Below are 20967 nucleotides of genomic sequence, written 5' to 3' on the forward strand. Positions count from 1 at the left end.
TAATGAAGAATATCTTCTAAGACTTTGTTTAGGATGTACAGATTAACATTGTTCTGTTTGAGGAAATTTGTCAAGATCATGGATCGAGTCTCTTTTTGGGGTTTTCTTGCCAGTGATGGACTGCTTCCATATTATTAGTCTTACTGGATTACATTATCCGATAACATTTGCAAACCTACTTGAAAAATTACAAAACCTTTTCTGAACATACTAGAGAGTGTAAAAATGATACTTCCTCACTGTCTTCATCTGCCTGAAGCCATTAGTGTGGAAACTTTATTTCTACTTTTACCTACTATACTGTCAGTCTGCATTTGTCTGGTCTCCATGTCCGTGTCCATGTGCAGGTGTTGTCACCTGCACTAGTAAAGGTGCTTTGGGTTTGGGTTTTTTTCATTTTTTTCTGACATTTAGGCCATTTGAAATAAGCTAAGCCTTACTGTCTGCCAGTCCCATCAACATTGTGAAATATGCTCTAGCACATGTGTTTGTGTAGCTGTTCTTCAGTGTGTACTTTGCACTTCAGTCTCTGCATCCCACTATGATGCTCTGCTTCACTTTCAGCACCAGTACCCACAGCAAAGCAGATGGCGTGTAGAAGAAACAAGAGATTTTTAGTAGCTACTGATGACGAAAAAATTTTTTTCACAAAGGAAGATAATTGTAAATCGTAGGTATTTCTTAATGTAATAATCCAGTCAATTAAATTAATAGCTATACTCAAAATTCTGGTTTCACTCACAACTCTCCTCCCTATCTGAGTTCCAGTGCTTGGATTAGTTAAGTACTTGTGCTCTGCTTTTAAGTCACTGTACAGTGATAAATATTCCTCACTAATTATATCCAATTCCATTTTTCAGGTAGCTTTTACAAATGAACTTGCTGAAGAAACATAGCAGAAAGTGAGGTCAGAATATTTTTATCTGTTGAGCTTTTTCCTTATTAATGGGAGTTATAAAAGTATTTAAATACTTATCTCTCAGTGTTATCAAGGACTGCTAAACGCTTGAAGACCTTTAGCATTCTGGCCATTACTTACTGATTAGCTTATCTGACACAGTGATTGCTTGTTAAAGACTTTTCTCTATTTAGTTTAGCCATATCATTTAATGAGAAGTCACAAATGTAAGCAAGGAAACTTCTCTAAAAACACCTGACTGACTACAATTAATTCCTCTCATTTCAGATAAAGAAGCAAAGTGATCTTCAGAGATTAAATAAATGGCATCTCTTTTCCTAATGCTCTGCAACATGTGGCTGAACTGTGAAAATTTTAGATTATGTACAAAAATCATCCTGCCTGTGTGTGCAATTCATAGCTGTCTAAAGTTGTTAACGTGAGGAATTGTTGCTAAAGCATATATTCCTAAGTTATCCTTGCAGGGATGAATTGTGCAAAGTAAGAAGAACATGAATCTTTCAGTGAGATATTTTTAAAAACAATCTTTGAAGTTTGGCTTCAGCAAGAACATTTATAGGATCTAGATTACACTTGGGGAGAAATTTTCCGTTCCAGAAGACAGTAGTTTAATTGCCACTGCAGGATGTATCGTTCCGTGCTTCCCATAATCATTGATCTGTGGTAACAGCAGTCGGAGTTTTCCAACTCTACACTGTTCTGCAGACAGTTTGGCTTCAAGAGCAGGTGTTAACGTGACAATTAAAGGGGAAAATGCAGTGACCAGGTAGAAATCAAGTCATTTAGATGACATGAAAAATGAAGAAATACAGACTCCAGTGATTTAGAAAAGAAGTAAAATTCAGCAAAGCCTGGATCTGTGTATTTCTGATGAGTCAAACACTGCGTTGTTTGAAACTGAGATGTATAACAGAAAGTAAACAAAGAAACAAGTTGCTTTTTACATACAATTTTCATGACTGATGACAGAAAAATCTGAGAGAAATGATGCTGTGGATCAGATGACTAATATACAGCTATTTCTTCTTTGTTATATTTGCTGAAGCTCTCCAGGAGAAATTTAGTGCAAGGCAACTATTTTTTAAACGTGCATATATTCACCTTGTGTTTGTTTTCAGAAAAATTCAGAACTTCCATAAAAACTTATTGGGTGTTTGAAAGTGCATGTGGGAGTATTACAAAGTATTAAAATAATAATGTGGTACTGCAGAGCCTTTTTAGTTTAGGCACTTTTGTAAGTCTTACACAACATGAAATACATGATGTCATTCCAGTGCAGAATAAGTAGCAGTGTTTCACAAAGCTACCAATAGTAACCATTCTTCATTTTTACTAAAGTAATCACCTTTTTAACTCAGAAATATGAAAAGGGGATTAACTTTAGCTTTCAGTAATGAAAAATAACAAGAGATGTCTTTTTACCTAGTTTTATTCCTTAGTCTCATGTAATTGTAGTTCTGATAGAAATAATGTGTGAAAATGTATGAACACATAATTGACTGACTTGAAAAATCCTTCTCCATTTTCTTACAATACATCCATTTTTGTCCAGGAAGAGAGATGGTGAGGAAATGCGGAACCTATGGAAAAATAAATTAATCATAAGCATACAATAGATTCAGAGTTACACTTATTCTACACAGATATGTTTAAAACATAGGTGAAGTTTTGGACAAAAAAACCCAAACTGGACTTCACTAATAAAAAGAAATCAAAAGTTTCTCTAGCCTGACAATTAATTTGGTGAAAATACCAGTGTGTAGCAGAAGTATTTAGAAAAGCACAGTCATGGTATTAAATTGATGCCAAATCTTACTTGTATTAACATCCAACTTATTAATTAATAGTCAATTACTTCCTCGGTGAACATAAATTATTTTTCTAAGTGTTTAGTGCCTGAAGTATCTGACTGGCTTTATGTAGCTGTTACTTTTTGCAAGGTTACTTTTGTGAAGTCATTTTGGTACACTTGTGGTTTTTCCCTATGTGGATAAATTCATGCCAAATAGTTTTGGATAAGCTACCTAGTTCATTTCAGTAGGTGAATCCCTAGGTATAGTTACATTTGGGGACTCCAGGGATGTGACTGAAAATAAGGCTTCTCATGCATACGTTTGCCATTATCAGTTCCTACAGGTAACTTTGGTTCAGAAAACTTTTCATAGAAGAAATAGCCCTAAGTTGGAGTAGAATTATTTGTTTGCATCTTTAGCCACCTGAAATGGTAATTCGTTCACTTTTGCTGTCTAACCAGTCACCAGAGTAAGACGGGAGCTTCACAGGGAGTGAATTTCCCATCTGCTGTCACCTCCCGTCCTCACATGTATGCACACACAAGTGTGTACACACACACAGGTAGAGTTTTTGTATTATTATTATTTGGGGGCAAGGTCTTATAGACTTGATGCTACCTTCTGCAGTCCTTAGGCTACATCAGCTCATTGGAGTCAGAAATTTCCCTGCCTCCCCAGCAGTTCTTAAAGCTCGTCTTGGTAGTGACTCTTGAGGTCTTCATGCTCCCCAGAGATGCCCAGGAAAAAAGAATTGAGACAGGAACAGGACTGGGGTCCCGCAGTACCACAACAGCTCTCTGAAAGATTCTACCTGTTGAGGTGTAGTGAAGCTCATGCCTGTCTGAACCATCAAATACAGAGATGGCATTACAAATTCAACCTTCTGTTCTTTCATATATGCTGAAGTTTTCCCTGTATAGTTCACAAATGATCTGTTATATGAAAGTCCTTTTCAGAAGATCTTGGTTTAAAACAAAGTGCATTTTCATAAGCTCACTAGATGTATAAAGCTATTGCTTGTGTGTGTAAAGCTGCCTCTGTCTTATGGCAGATACTGAATCATTACACTAACAAGCCCTAAGTCCCATGGTAAACCGTTGTCTCATGAAACAGATAGCTTTGGTGTTCAGAGGCTGCAAAGGGTCTTAAAAGTAAAAACAATATTGACATTGACGAATAGATGAAATACTGCCTTGCTGACTTTGTTGCTTTCAAAGTATTCTGCAGAGTTTTGCTGGAGTAGTTGCTAAAGAAAAACACACCGTAGGGTTATTGAAACAAGAGATTATGAAAAGTCACTAAGACATGTTCAAAGGAAACTGAAGTATATTTTCTCATATTCTGTGAGATCCTTTGAAAAACACAATATAAGTGTACAACATGCACAATTTAGTCTTGGAAAACAAAAGAGCACACCTTTGAATCCAAGGACTAGAATGTATTGTTAACCTAATGTTTTTATTGCCTAATCAAAATACCACCATCAGTTAATTTAGTGTGATTTAAATTGTATTTACACTTATACAAGTTATCTAATTATTCCTTGTTCTTATTAATATAAGCCAACATCCTATTATCTACCCTTTGCTCTGGTGTTATGCTCGCCCTCCCTACATGTTGCTTCACTGAGTTGAGTTCTTTGCTATCAGGAGTATGAAGTTGAGGGTTTCTTCCTCCCAGGGTAAGTTACTTAGATTTTTTAATCCTTTTCTATAGATGCTATGATTTCCTTTTAGGGGGAGAACCGTGCAACTACACAAAGCTAAACAAAATGCAACGCAATAAAAATCAAATAATGTAATTGAGCTCAGAAACACAAGATAAACAGCAGCCAATTTACCACCAATAATTGAGGTGTTACGGCTTGGGCAAGCTAGACAACATAATCAGATCTTTAAGCAAGTTGCAGGTATGATCTGTGTTTCTTTTGAGTTTTTACAGGTACAGCAAATTAAGATACAGTAAGTTCAAGACACAGCATAACAAGTTCTATGTCCTGATGTGTTTCATTTTTTTTTACAAAGACTGAGATCTATTGCTACCATTTGGCAATGCCAAACTGAGTGGTCCACAGAGCTCTCCAACCCTTAATTCCCTTGAAAATTAAATTTACACTTGTGTAAAGCTCTTACTTTAAAGTCCTGGCTGGTAATCTTAGTAAATGGAGCATATTACCTTTGTACTGAGGGAAATTTAAAGGAGTCTCTTATCTTTGGGAGAATTTCTTCTGGGCAAAGTTAAGCATGTATCAGTGAAAGGAACCACGTAGCATGTTATTTCCTTCTTCTGAACGTCTCCAACTGTTCATTTGGGGATCAGGTTCATTTGTATTTGATATGTCCGTGAGTTTTAAGTGTTGTCCCTTTCACTCCAAGCTGCAAAGTGAACCAGATTACAAGATGTATTGCTAAAATGCAGTCTGCCCTTTATAGCAGAAGTAAAAGCTCAACATTTTCTTCAGCAGAATGATAGCCTGGTATGAATAGAAGTCATATTCATTTCAGAATATTGTAGTTACTTGTATTTTATCTTTTACTTATGTACTCTCTACTGTTTTGCTTTTTATAGTTTTCTCGTATTCAGCTTTGCCCACTGTAACTTTTATTTACTCCCATGTTATTTTTCTGTTACTCTTATTTCCTTTCAGCTGCTTCCAAGAAAATATGAACACAGAAACATAACTCTAGAAAATAATTCAGAGCTCTTTCTCTCAGGTAGCTGTGAAATTAAGATAAATATTTTCTGCGCTGTCAAAGTTTACTTTCCAGAACCTGACAAGTATCTGTCACTCCAGCTGCTGATAAGTGAATCTAGTTATGTCACAGTTAATCAGAAAATTGCATCGGATTTTTTTTTTGGCAATTTTTTACTAATTTCTAAAAGTAAATCCACGAAGTGAGAACAAAACTGGTATGTGGGTCATCAGTGGCACTGTTTCTCTGATTGTTTGTACCTGCTTTTACCTATACCTATTCCCTTTGGGTTCTACCCATTTTACTTGAGCTTAAGCAATGCCCTTACAAGAAGAGGAAAAAAGCAAACCTCAGGGAATAAGTTATTAAAAATTAAACAAGACTCAACAAAACCAGTGAGAACTGATTGCAACATCACCACAGAAAAACTAATAGCTCTACAGGTCAGACTACAGGTAAATGCAAAAATGCCTGTGTTTTTCCCAGGCAAGCCATTGCTGGAGTTGCCATAGGGATTAGTGAGTTGGCTATTGGAAAGGGATGGCTGCCTGTGTGATTCTGAGTAGTTGGAGGAGGTTATCTGTAACACAGAACAGCTCTTGATATGTGACTCCATGAAGAGTTTTCCCAGGGAGAATATTTTCTGCCTTGTTTTTTTTTCCACTGCACTTACATGCTTACCACAGTAGATCTTCACATGGCTGATGTTCCACTTAGAGTGCAGAGGACACATTGATGAAAAGTATTAGATGTTTGCAGCAAATGACAACGTTCCCACTCCTTTTATTACACCTTTTTTTTAAAATACTTTCTCTGCTAAAGGTGGGAAACCGTACACTAGCACAAAATTGGGGAGAAATGTAAGTGACACACTATGTGTGAACCACAACACTTCCAGTTCAGCAAAAAGATGGTGAGGGGAAGATGCATATAGTTCTGGTCAGGACCAGTGGGGCTTCTTGGATCAACCAAGATATTAGCGGCCTGCTGAATACTTTAAGTAAAAAGTACTTCAAAAATTAAAATGAGACAATCTTTTTTTTTCCTGTTCATATATTTCTTAATTTCAGGCATTTCTATTCTAGATTTAAATGCTGGTTTGGACAAAGTTATTTTTTTATATGTTAAGGAAATCTGAAATACAAAGGTTATTTCCTCTGTTGAATCTATAATCTGTAGTTTTAACAGTAATAAATATATGAAAATTGTGTTCAGAAGTACAACATTTTGTCCATCGTTAAGGATCAGTGAAATGCTGTAAAGCAGATATGACCAGTTTTGAAATAGCTTTACACTTTCCAAGAGCAATAAGACATGTTCATGACTATGATTTTTCAATTGATATTTGATAATCCATTAATCCTTTTTTTATGAAGATTTAAAAGATCACTAGGAGGAGACTGTGTTTATACAAGTAAAGGCCAGATGTAACAAATTCTTGTGGCTGGATCCAGACTCACATGGTTGTCCATATGGAGATGGAACAAGCCTAAGGCTCAACTTTCCAAAAGGATTTAGAACAGTCCATGCCATCCTTATTCCTTGTACTCATAGATAACCATGTTACCCTAAACTTTCTTAACATAATAAAGTAAAAAAATTACTAGATTATATCCTATGTCACATCTTCTCTCTTTTGACATTGTAAGACAGACGTTTGGGGAGGAGTGTTCAAAATAAACTATATAGAAATGTATGGACGTAGTCGGGGCCTAATCCTATTGTCATTGTATGAAAGCTGCTATGAGCTTGGATCTGCCAGTTAAAATTCAATATAATATTTATTTATTTATTTATTTGAACTTTGGATCTTAGATGTTCATTTAATATTCAGTATGTCTTTCTGCTTCTTAAATTCACATCCTTAATGAGGGAACCTGCAAGACTAAAGAGGATTTGAAGAGCATCAGTGATACTGCAGAACAGTTATGACAGCTGAGAGATAGGAAAAGACAGGTTGATTCAATGTGTAAAACAGAGAGAAAAAAGATAACAAAGAAAAGAAAGAACCTAATGTTTTCTCTTCCAAAGCTTGAGTTATGCAGCAGCTCATTTATTTGTTCTTTTTATTGTTTTAAATAAAAAGTGAAAAGACAATCATCTATCCATGGAAAAACCATGGTGTTATTATTTGATTAATAGCTCATATTGATGTTAGGAGATGCCTAATTATGCATCAGTGTTTGCCTCATTATGTAGGGGAACATCATCATAGCAGATGAGTCTATGAACAGAGAATGGTTTCCTTTTTGATAATTAATTCTCATGCTTCAAAGTATGTAACACAAAAAGCAGTCTAGTTCTTTCACTGTAAGATTTCTGTACACCGCTGTAATTTTGGAAGCAAACTGTTTGTTGCAAATAATGAAAGGGGAAAAAAAAGACGCCTGACCTAATCTCAAAAACATGACTCAAATTGCTTTTCTTTGCCAGTAGGCTGTCAGAAAATTCCCATAGACCGCAGCTTTCTGGAAACCTCTTCAGCAACATCAACTCCATCTTCTTTCACTGCACTCCTTGACATAGCAATGACTGCAAAGGTTATACCAAGAACATGGCTAATTTTTGCAAATAAATGAGTGAAACTATTTTGAGAACTACAGTTCTAGCTTAGTGAAGATGGCAGCTTTTTAGTATTGAAGTTTCAAAAGAGACCTATTTCCACTGTAAACCAAGTTGAAATAGAGAAAACTCTTGAAATAACAACTAAGAAAATAAAAGGTTTGGATGATGGAATGAAGCAATCAAGAGAAGGAATTGGATACTTGCTTCAACAATAAGTGTTCTTGAAACTTATAAAGGCCTGCATTCCAGCTTTGAAAAGTCTAGTAATGCCAGGTGCTGTGTTGTAGGAAGTAAAATTCAGGAGATACAAAGCATATTTGAAAGCTTATGGCTGCATACTTAGTATTTGCACTGCTAGGAATTTAAGGCCTGTTTCAGTAGGTTAGAGAAACCTCATTGAGCATCTTCATATTTTAGCCTGCTGCAGCATTCAGAGCTTCAGTAAATTCATCAGTCCATAGTAAAGACTTGGTGCCTCAGAACTCAAACTCCTATGTCAGATAGGCTGTTTTTAAAAAGACAAATGTTGATACAAAAGTTGGAAGACAAGAGCAACTTCTTGATATAATATCAAACTTCAGGGAGAATAAAGTATTGCCCAAACTCTCTCTTGTATTTTGAAATCTTAGTTTCAAAGCATAGTTCAAGTACTTGTCCTATTTACAAGAACAAACCCATGCACTAGGAAAAAACACCCACTGAATTCTTGAGGAAAATGACTAATTGCAAGCTCTGTTTAAGACCTGACCTTTTATCCAGGATGGTTAACACATAGAGTGGAAAAGAACTACAGAAGTGTAGCATCTTCAGTTAGACAGAAAGTTATTCAAATATTCTGTTAGGAAGTATCCATATTCCAGTATCTTTAAGGTTAGTAGAGCCTAAGGTTTGCAATGAGTTGTACTGTCAGTAGAATTACTCTGGGAAATAAAAGTTTTCAGTGTAGGGAGCTGTACTAGAATTAAAAGTTTTTTTACTTTACTTTTACTTTACTACTTAAAAAGTAATTACACGAGCTGTATGATTTCTATTTCTCCCCTTCCCAAGGACCAGTGTTGTTGTTCTCTGCAAATATAAGGTCAGTGCCATCCTCGCAGCAGTGTTTCACCAGTTCTCCAGTACAATCTGTCCTTGGCATTTGAGAGGTTAAAAAGAGCAGTAGGAGAGAAAACTATTCTCTGAAGACAGCACCTACTGTAAAAGTCAGTGACATATTTTGGAGAAAGAACTAAAAATACGTCAAAGATAGTTTCAGGCAAAACAGAGAAAATGTCAGTGTAAAGACGGGTCTCAAAATCTGCAAGACTGTTTGCAATGTTAGAAATATAGTCCCAAAAAAAGTCTTGCTTGACAGATCATCGTTTACAATTTTTAACAATTAATATTGTCAGGATGCAAAAGAGTGAGTCTGAAAAGAAGAGGATAGCATTTATGAGTAATGTATTGATCTCAAGGAAAGTTACACGGGATTCACTTTTAAATAATATTCTTCTTCAGGCCTTGCAAACTGGAAGAAACCTCATAACATGCTTCTCTTGGGGACAAGTTACTACCTGTGTCATAAACAGATCTGTTAAAAAGAATCAAATTTTAATGCAGCAAGGTCACCCTTTTGACAGGTCTGTACTACATAATTGTGTCTAGACAATGATCTATAAAGGAGGCTGTACATTTCTTTGTTATCTTACTGTATACTTATCAGAGTTGCCCTGATAACTAATCGAGTTGCCCAGATTCTTGTTTGAGCTGTAGCCACAGTTACATTCATCGAATTAGTGGTGTAAGAAAGTGGCAAAGCAAGTGTGTCCATCCATGGTAAAGTCTTTGTAAAAAAATGTCCATAAAAAACACTTTTGCAACCTCTTCTGCCTTCCTTCTTATTACCCAAGTGGGCAGCATGTCCCTGAGCACAGTTGTGCAGGTCATATGGGGTTCAGGACTACCAAGATGGTACTGGGGACAAATTCTTCTCAGTTTGGTTGAACTTTATTCCATTAGCCATGCTGCTGCAGCAGTGAAGCTATTCCAGGGAGCAAAATATTCTGCAAAGTGCGATGGCTGCAACATGACTTGTATGGTTTCCTTTCACCTTTAAGGTCAGGCACTGTGCTTTTAGTGCTCTCAATAACACATACGGTTAGCAGGACAAGCAGAGAGGAATGTACGTTTCATTTTCTGTTTGTGGGCTCTCTCCCAATCTGCTGTGTCATTAATTGGGTTCAGTTTCTTGATCACATTCCAGTTCGTGTGGTTATGATATTTACCTTGCAGCAAAAGTAATTTCCTACTAATTAATTTTTACTTCCTGTTTAAGACTGCTTTGCTGTATATTCTTAACCAACTTCCTCATCCAGCATACGGTATACTTGCATTTTATAATGTGTAATTGCTGTGGTGAACAAATTTATTCCTCCACATATTATAGCTGGCAAACCATTTGGATACAACCAGAGGAACAGAGCTATAAAAATAACGTAATTCCCTACCCTTTTTTTCAAAGCTACTATTGGGAAGCATTCAGAAATGGGTATGGAAACATGTATGAAAAAGCAGGTCATAGGCTTTCTTCAGGCAGTTCTAAAACCCTTTTCTGAACATGGACATTAAAGGAATGTGAACAGCCTGTATATATGAAAGATAACTGCTTTAAAATTAGATACTAAGAAAGTACAAAGAAATAGTAACTGTATTTAAAATATTTTGGCTTAAAAGATCTTTTGGGGAGATATATTTCACTGTCATGGCTGCAACAGGCCAAAAAGCACAAGGGGGGGGGGGTGGGGGGGGGTGTAAATATGTTTAATTTTGTGTATTAAGTATATAAGATCAATTAATAAGGAGTAAGTGCTTAAGTTATTTTTGCCTCCATTTTAAGGTATAAAATACATTGAGCATTGATTAAGGGTTTAACTGTGATATGTAAAATGTAAATTTGGTAATTTTGTTACTCTGGAGGTTTTCAGATGATAAATAATGGTTAGATCATTTAGTCTTTGGGTAAAAGGTAGTCCCACCTTTCTCCCAGCTGGAGACCCCCTTCTCAGAGTTAGACTGATGCAAAGATAGCAAACGAAGGAGTCTGCTCTCAGCTGTGGAAAAGACATGAGTTATCATTATATAGCACCAGGGAGGGTATCAAGAGCTGCCTCGTACAACTGGCAGTTAAAATAAATCTGTAGGAAAAAATAACCATCTTTCATTCTTTCCTTATGAAAAGGGAAAATTCATAGCCATGTCAACACTACCAACAAACTAGCAAGCCAGCCCTAGCTGCTCATGGGCTAGTCTAATTTACTATGTTGAATTACTGCAACCTAAAACGGAACTGTTTCACTTCTTTCTCTGTTCTCAAAATCTGGAATGGAAAAGCATCTCAAAGGTTTAATGGTGCTTCCATGGCATCTGTATAAGTCACCATACCTTATGTCTGAGTAACCTCCTGTGTGTATTCAATTACCTGAATATGTGCCTTGTTGACAAAGAGGTCCCAGGTGCTTCTGTGCTGGTGACAGAGCAACTGTGATAACAGTCACAATTACATGGGCTCAGGGAAGTGGAACAAAGAGACACCGGGATCTCTGCATGTCTCTATTGCCTGGAGCTACAGTCTGAGAAAGTCTCAGCAAATCTAACTAGCCTCACAGATTCTGCAGTCCCAGTCATTCCTTTCATGACAAGATATGAAAGCCCATACGCTACAAACCAGGTTTGTTCAGAGAAGTTTATCTTAAGTCTATCGTGAATGAAATCTAACTAAGCTACGTATTCATCTGCTCTGTTCAGCCTCCTGCTCTCAGTAATGCTGACCTTTTCAGGCTGTGGCAAAGGAATGTGCATTTACTGTCAAGTTTGGAGGTTCTTTCAACTTTAACAGGCTGCAGTTGAAACTCAACATCAAAATGAAGGTGCTGTCTGGAAGTTTATACTCATTTATACTCATGTGAAAGTGATGAACAGAACTATTGCATATTCAGGATACTCTCCATAGTGTTGTAATATATCAACCAAGGACTTTCGCTCATTATTAATATCAGAAAAGAGGCTGCATTTTAGCTCAAGATTCTCTCTAAACAGTGCTACTTCCAGATCACCGCTAAACTACATAGCTTTTCTCAAGTGCTCTTATTCTTAGGCATGCAAAACCGTTTGGAAAGTATGAGTAATCAGTGCTCAAATGATGTTGCTGTTAGCCAATTGCTGTTATACCAAGCAGTTATAAATTTTGCTCTTATTTATCAGTCTGTGTCAGACTTAATATATCCAACACTTTTCACAGTACCTGTCTGCTTCTGGAACTTGTTTTAGTCTGGCATGTCTATGGCTCAGATGCTAAAGTCTGTCTGGCAGAACACCTCCCCATCCTTCCTCCAGGATTACTCAATCAGGACTAATTAGGAGTAAAAGACTTTGGATCTGAGTATCTGAAGAGAGAATACTGGTTGAAAAGTAAAGGCACGATGGAAGACTGGGCAAGCACTGAAAGTGACAGTCAAACTAGACTGGGTGACCAACTAGAAAAAGGTGCTACTTACGTTTGAGGAAGAGAAAGAAGTGGATCCTGCAGACCAACAAGCCTCAGCTTACTGCTTGAAAGGATCGTGAAGCACATCTTGTTGGGTGGTGCCTAGCCATCTGCAAATACATGAAGGACAAAAAAATAATATAGGATGGTCATCACATATTTACCAACTGCAAAGCGTGTTTGAATAGTCTGATTGCCTTTTATGATGATGATGTTCAAGGGAAGGGTGATGGATGTAACTTCTCATGACTTTTAGTCCCTGTAACACTCTCACCAGTAGACAGAGGAAGCATGTACAAGACTGTTAGATGGGTTGGGTTGGTGGACTCAAAGGGTAGTTAATCAATGGCTTGATGTCTGTTTGACAGAATATCTTAGGTAAGTACTGAGGCCAATGTTAATCAGCATCTTCACCAATAACCTGGATGATGGGACAGCATACCCTCAGCAAATCTGTGAGTGATAGTAAACTAGAGAAAGTGGTTGACACATCAAACAATATAGTGTCAGTCCAGAGAAGCTCTAGGATTGGGCAAAATAAATCTCATGAAGTTCAACAAGGAGTTCTAAATTCTGCACCTAGGTGAATAACCCAGTGTACCCATAAAAATGCAAACTGGCCAGCTGGTGTACTGTGAAGGACCTGCAGAGGCCATAGTGGATACCAGGTGAATAGGAGAAAGTGGTGGCCTTTAATCACCAGGAAGGCAAATTGGATTAGGATATGCTAGGATGAAAGTGAAAGTGGGTGCTTTTTATTATATTGGTGCTACATACACCTGTAAATCTCCATCCAGTTTTGGGCTCTGCAGTTCAAGAAGGATGATGAAAGCTGGACTCAGTTTAGCAGAGGACTGGCGAGACTCTCATGGGCCACACATATGACCTTTGAGAAGAGGCTGAGGAACCTGGGCTTGTTTAGTCTGGCAAAGCAGTAGCTAAGTGGTCATTTAATGGCTGCTCACAGCAACTTGAGTGGGAATTGCACAGATGGCAGATCCAAATTCCTTCTGGTACTGGCAGATGGTACAATAAGAGACAACAGCCCCAAGACACAGCTTGGAAGATTCAATTTGGACTTTAGGAAAAAGTTATTCACCAGAAGGATAGTGTGGCAGTGAAGTAGCTTACCCAGAGGTGTAACCAGGGGAATTGCCCTCCTTGGAGTCTTCAGCTTGTCTAGCAAAAGTGGCAACTGACCTGGTACAGCCTTTGCAACATTTCAGTGGCCAACCAACATTTCCAACCAACCTTCTGCAAATAAGAAACTTGAAGGGAGACTGGAAGAAAGGAAGATGATGTACCCATATTCATGGGCTCACCTTGTATTCTCTCTTCAGACAGATTTGCTTTTATGGTAGCATATATATAGGCAGTGGAAGTAAAAATAATGGCAATGCACTAGAGAGGTGTCATGATTTAAGCCCAGAGGGCAACAGAGCACCACACAGCCACTCGCTCACTCCTCCCCTGCCGGTGGGATGGGGAAGAGAAAATAAAAAAAAAAGGCTTATGGATCAAGACAGGGATAGGGATGACTCACCCATTATGGTCACAGGCAAAAGACAGACTCTACTGGGGGAGGAAAAAGAACATCAATTCAATTTGAACACCACTAATTTACCAATCAAATCAGAGTAGAACAGTGGGAAGTATAGCTACATCTTAGAAACGCCTTCCCTCACCCATCCCTTCTTCCTGGGCTCAGCTTTGCTCCCAATTTCTTGACCTCCTCTCCCCCAGCAGTGCAGAGGGGCAGGGAATGGGGTTTGCAGTCAATCCGTCAGCCATTGTCTCTGCCACTCCTTCCTCCTCAGGGGGAGGACTCCTCACACTCTTCCCCTTCTCCAGTGTGGGGTCCCTCCCACGGGAGGCAGTCCTCCACAAACTTATCTAACATGAATCCTTCCCACAGGGCTGCAGCTCTTCATGAACTTCTCCAGTGTGTCCCTCCCACATGTTGCAGTCCTCCCAGCAACAGACTGCTCCCGCGTGGGCTTCCCTCTGTCATCACCTTCCTCAGATGCAGCCACCTGCTCCAGCATGGGGTCCTCCACGGGCTGCAGGTGGGCAGCTGCTCCCCTGTTGCCCTCCATGCAGGGGCACAGCTGCCCTCTCACCACGGGCTGCAGGGGAGGCTCTGCTCTGGCACCTCTCTCCCTCTTCCTCCTTTCTTCAATGAACCTTGGTGTTTGCATAGGTATTTCCCTCACTCCCCCTCTTCCTCCCAGGTTCCCCTTCTTAAGTACATTATCACAGAGACACAGCCACCATCACTAATTGGCTTGGCCTTGGCCAGAGTTGGATCTCACTTGGAGGCAGGGAAGCTTCAAGAAGCTTTTCACAGGAACCACCTCTGTAGCCCTCCCTTGCTACCAAGACGTGGCCACACACAAACCCAATACAAGAGGGCTATTCTGTCAGTTGCAGCAGAAGACAAATAATAATTGAATAATCATAGACCACTGTTTCCTTTATGTATTTTCTGTCAAGCTTAAGACAAACTAGACAGAAGCTTTTCTGTCATCAAAAGATTAAGCTGAGGTGTTCCAGGAAAAATGTATGCTCAAGGCCTCAGGAAAGGAATGAAGGGTATCCTTGCTAATTTTACCTGGTAAAATAATCCTGTCCTGCAGAAAAGGGCATGAAGTGATGGAGATCCTTTTCATAATGAGAGCCATGGATGTTGCATAAATGTACTTGCAGGTTTTTCTACATATTGGGCACAAAGCGCTCTGCTACTGGCTGGAGAGAAAAAGACTGAGAAAAATCTTCTTGAGCTGGCCTCCTTATTGTGGCATGTCAAAGCATCCATTTGACTACTTTAATTTTTACCAGCAGAAATGGTTACCTGCAGATGATTTTACTGACCTAAGATCACAAACTACTGTGGTTTTGACCACGTTGCTTCCTCCCCTGTGCCTGTGCTGAGACAACAGGAGAGGCCAGCATATGTTTTCTACTACTGTAAGGGGATTTTTGAACTATTTTTATATGGCACATTTTGCAAATGTCAGAACAGCTCAAATTACATACTTCTCAGTCAATTAAAGTTAAAAAGAAACAGATTTAGTTCAGATTTCTTATCAGGGCATTTAGCAAACTGTTGCTGTTCCTAATTATCTGATAATTTGCAGGTCAATGATACTATAACAAAGGTTGTAGATACTTTGGGGCAGAAATTGGAGGTTCTGCAACTGTGCAGAGAGTGAATTGTGTTACAGGCCCCGATTTGGGATGGACCTGCCTGGCTGTTGAGAAGAGGGGCTTAACAAAAGCCCCTCTTTGTATTTTCTTTGTATTTTCCTTCCTCTTTCATGGTCCCTGCTGCAGTCAAGCAAATACTGAAGACCAGCTCCAGCTTTCACATCATCTTTTAAGTCTGTCTTAACACCTTCTCAATAACCTTGGAGAAACATTTCTTGTCAAATAGCACATATTGCCACGGGGTACCAGTGTGATAATGAAATATTCCCTGTATGCATCCCAACAGAAGAGAAGAATTGCAGTGCTGCTTTTTACTACTATGATTTTTTATTTTTTTTTCCCTGACAAAGGTAGAACCTTGATTTCCAATTTATTTCTGGGCACCAAATTAAGAAACTGGGTACTCTGCCTGAGTAGATCTTTAATTACTATGACCAGGCAATTGTGTCTCTGCTATTTTGGAAAAACTTCTCCAGAGTTTAAATGAAGACAGAGATGGCCCACACAAAACAATTACAATGGAGAATTTGTTTACAGGCTATCGCTAGAAGTGATATAATGCTTCCCTTTATCATCACTTGTCATAGCAGTGACAGTCTGTAAACCTCCTGCCCATGCATTATTCTTCATTTGTCGCTGCCTGTGCCAACTCTTGCCCTGGCAGGTGCCTGGCATGTGTCAAACATATGATTCATGGGTTCATTTGATCAACACTGTGAAAAGAATGATGTATTTTTCTTTTAAATTACAAATTAGACATTTACTCCCCATATCTAGTGACAGGGGCTTTGACTTCTTTATATCCGAAGTGCACCATTTATAGCTCACTGTAGAATTTAAATACTGGCTTCTCTCTCATGCCTAACTCTGAAAGTGAAATTTATGTAATATTGCAGCATATAAATGAAACCATCCTACGTCCCTGTTTTATTGTCATGGCAAGCTTGCTTGAACTCTTTCCTTTGGTAATAAATGGGCAGAATGCATTGTCCCCTGGATGTTAAAAAGACATTTTTATTACAGGTTGCTTTTTATTTTACACACCACATTATAATTTCTTTCAAAGAATTTCTTTAGAATTACAGTTTTGCATATTTGCTTGGTCACTTGAGTTTACTTGTTTTGATATGTATATGTGTCATATATAGGTTTTGTGTGTGAGTTGCTTCTTCTGGAGATAATATTAGCAACACAATAATTGGGAACTGTGAGAAAATGCATTTTTACTATAGCAAATAAAGTATCATTTGGTTTTCTCTTCTGTAAAGGAAATTTATGGAGTTCTGTGAGAAAGGGAAGTTTATTTTGATATTCTTGGGAAAGGGCAAGGTTAAAAAAAATCAAAATTTGTTAGTAATCACAAACACCTAGATTATTTGTTAATCAAAATTATTCCCATACAGAGAATTATAAAGTCTTGTGTAGTCTGTTTTATGCAACACATGAGCTGTGGATTTCCCAGGTATTGCCTTTGTTAGAGCATCTATATCTTCATGACCCATGGCTCAAACACAGCTCTGTTATTAAATAACTAGCTTTTAAAGCCAGCTGCTGACTGCAGGTCCTGCAGAATTGCCATTTTGCTTTAAAGATTATCTCACCTATAATAATACCAGTACATTGAGTAATGCGGGAGTGGCTTTAGTGAGTAGGTCAACATGAAGCATATGTTTTTACTATTCATATTAGTAGAAAATACTACCATTTTCTTTAAAAGTACTACTGTTCTACTGTCTCTGGCTGTTACTCTGTGTTTGCTTATGCTTTTAGAGATTGGTAAGATTTGAAATAGATAGTGCCACAAGACATTGTAGGGAAAAATACAATATGAGAGCACTTTCGTATTGATTTGTTTAAGAAATCATTACTTATGGATCCAAAAGGTTTGGGGTTTTTTTTCCCTCCACTTTAAGATATTCTCATTTGCACAACCATATTGGATTGGGTTGTCAAACAAGTACTTTGTGATGGTTTTGTATTTACTGAGAATTTTTTCCAAATAAATTCCCAAACTGTCTTCTTGGCCAAACCTCAAAACTAAGATACGTTAGGTATTGTTACTAGCATCTGTTGACTACGTCATGACTTACTGTTAGGATGTTACTAACATGTAATTGTTTTAACAAATCTAGATACCTTATGTGTCTCTAGTAATCCATATACTTTGATTTTGACCTGATCTTTTCATGTCACTTGTCTAACTAAGCTTTATAAAAATTAACACTTCTTGCTTTTGTTTTCTTCCTGATTACTTCCAGATGTGTCTAAATGACGATGCATTTGGAATTCTGTGTGAACAAGATGTGCAAATTTTGTTGTGTACTTATGCTTTTTTGCAAGTTAATCTTTGAGTGACAAGGAGAAAATAATAAAATTATTCAATCATGGGACTAATTGAGTAGATGAAAACAATTTTGGGATATGTGATTCTGGCATCAAAAGATGTGCTAGATGTTTTAATGCAGTTCTTCACAAATCAGATGACATGTTGTCTGAAAAGTGTGAAGAGCTATTTGAGAGAGAGGCAGGAAGGTGGTATAGAAAACTCTTGTTTGTTTTACAGAATTTCAGATTATTATTCTGAAAAAAAAAAAAAAAAAAAGAAAAATTGAGAGACCTCTTTTCCTGAGTTTGCAAGGAACCTAAAGCAATGAAAGAATATTATGAACTACCTCTGATTTCATGGAGTTCAAGCTCCAATACAACTGATGACTATCAAATTATATTCTTCAACTCTTTTGTTATATAGCAATTGATATAAGAACGGAAAAGAATGTACCGTAATTTGATAGTTTACATCATCTCTCCCTGAAGTGTTTTCCTGAAGAGATAGGCACTCAGCTTTCAGACTTTGCTCACTGCAAGATGTGAAAGGAATTAAATTAAGTCCTTTGTATGAGACTGAATTTGTCCCAGGACAAGTGATAACAATCAGAATGAATGAAAAGAGGGCGTTTGTATTAGGTCATTTAAACATCAGTGGTGGCCATATCAAAACTGTCGGTTGCAAGGGGAGAACTGTGTTCATGTTGAGTAACCTGAATCTTTTTATTAGCTGTCTGGACAGTGTGCAGCAATGTGGTCAGGTTCTTGGTGCAGGATTCCTATGAACTATTGAGTGCAAACAAACTTAAGACTTGTGTGTGGAAGAGGTCAGAGGAGCAGGGTTAGATGACCTTAGAGGACTACAGGAAATTTCCAGTGTCTGAGGACTAACAGAAGCTATGGTACGTAAGAGATTAGGTTTGATTTACTTTGGAAATGTGTAATATCCTGTCATTTTGAAACTATTTCATTTTTCATGTCTACAAGATGACACGATTTCCAACACAGAAAAAAATCCAGATTGACAGCCCTAACAGACTTTCTTATATGACCTGCAAGGTCTTTATATCTTTGTTTTTAAGGTCTATTTCCCTTCTTCTGTATTCCTGCGCTATGGGAATAGCCTCAATGGAGCTCATAAAAACAGGAAACAGTTTGATAAACATACCCTTTAGGCAGTCTTGCACATGGGCACAAAATTATCTAAGACTTGATGTAACTTCAGCTTAGTCATGACACTGAATTACAGCTGTACCTAAAAGGAATCAGAGTGGCACACAGCCCTTGTACCATTAATATGGTTGGTCATACAAAGACCACCATTCAAAGACACGGTACATCTCTTGTCATTGTGACTGTTAGGGGATTGTGTGAGTTTTTTATTAAGTATGTATGTAGCAAAATGGGACCAAAAAAAAAAAAAAAAGGAATAGCTCTTTTCCTCTTATTTCAGAATTTAAATGTGTATTCTACGATCAACCACAGAGTAGGAGACAAAAACATCTTATGTTGATGTGAATGTAATTCTTTTTTTTTTGTCTCAGGCTTGTCCTTCCTCGCTTGATCTCCACTCACTTGACTCAGCAGGTCTCCAAAGTGTTGAGATTCTCCTCCCCAAACCCCTAACCTGTTCCGTAACCCTTGCAAGCTGACATTCCCAGGTCTCAGGCTGCTCCCCTTTCTGTGTTAGAGTACATCAGAATTCTCAGGACAGAGAAGCATCACATGCAATTCTTTCCCACTAAATACATAAAACTAACACACCAGTGTTTCTACTCCTTCCTAATCCACAGGTAGATTTGGAAAGTCTTGTGTGTTGGTCAGCTAGGAAGGAAAGGAGCAGAGACAAGAAGGAGCATGTGCAGGGAGCTCCGTTTCAGTGGAGCCTGATTTTATTTTTACACAAGATCCTGTAGTCTCTGCATTGTGACTTGTTTGCTTGTTGCCTTTAATCTATGTGTCAGCATTATACACTCCAGGTTACTGCTAAATGGTAGTCCTTTCAGCTAGTCTGTAACAAACTTCTTGTAGTCTCTAATGATGTATGGTTTGGATCAAGGCCTGTACTGACCATACAAGTCCAAAGAATTAGTAGCTGATATAAGAACCAATCATAATTGGGCAAACCCATTTTAGTGAGACTCAGTTTACAACCCCTGGCATAACTAAATGTGGTATATCACCAATTTTAATTACTGGAGACTAAGCTTTGCTCTCTGTCTTTCCCTGCCAAATGAAATCATCAGATTTTTTCAAAGTAATGAGTCTGACAAGCTGAGGTGTTATATCAACGACAAAATATCAGGATTTCTGTTTTAGATATACTTAAGAAGAGGCAAAACTGTAGGGTGATTTTTGTTGTTAGGGGTTTTTTTATGATTCTTAGTATGTGTTTCTAGTCAGAAAAAATATTCCCAAAGATGCTGGTTTGTGATACAAACAGAGCCAGATTTTGCAAATAAGAGACCCTACCAACTACTCAACATTTGCAGCTTAATTTTATTAGGAAGTCAGCTGTCCATTTGCTTCACACAGGTATCCAACTATTAAGATCTTCCTTCATGTCTGTTTACCTTCCTATTACAAGAACAATCTAATCATGCTAGTTTAACTCTTACTTTAAAAAAATTTCTTTCTATGCAGAGTTCTTCATAATTAGTTGATATAGGAAACCCACTTGGAAAGGACACTGTTTATAAAATGGCACGCCAGAATGTTTATCTGGCCTTGGGCTGCAGGAATCAGGATGGATGAATATCCTGCAGTTGTTTTGGCGGTGATTATATCGTGGATGGCAGGTTGCCAGTAGCAACTGCAGTAAAAGGTCCAGAGTGTCAGTGTCTTCCTCTGTGTGATAAAACAGAGAACATTTGCACTTTCTGAACTGTTTCAGGGAGGATTTGTGGCAGATTTTGGAGGACTTGAAGTGGTGAAAGATGGAAG

The 20967-nt window shown here is 38.0% G+C and overlaps 1 protein-coding gene across 2 annotated transcripts in view; it reads left to right on the forward strand.

The window, feature by feature from the left end:
* Window positions 1-20967, forward strand: part of GALNTL6 (polypeptide N-acetylgalactosaminyltransferase like 6) — a 512016-nt gene that overhangs the window by 405543 nt on the left and 85506 nt on the right. The gene's annotated exons all lie outside the window — the stretch shown is intronic.

Source organism: Athene noctua, chromosome 4 (genome assembly GCF_965140245.1).
Source record: "Athene noctua chromosome 4, bAthNoc1.hap1.1, whole genome shotgun sequence".
Classification (NCBI taxonomy): domain Eukaryota; kingdom Metazoa; phylum Chordata; class Aves; order Strigiformes; family Strigidae; genus Athene; species Athene noctua.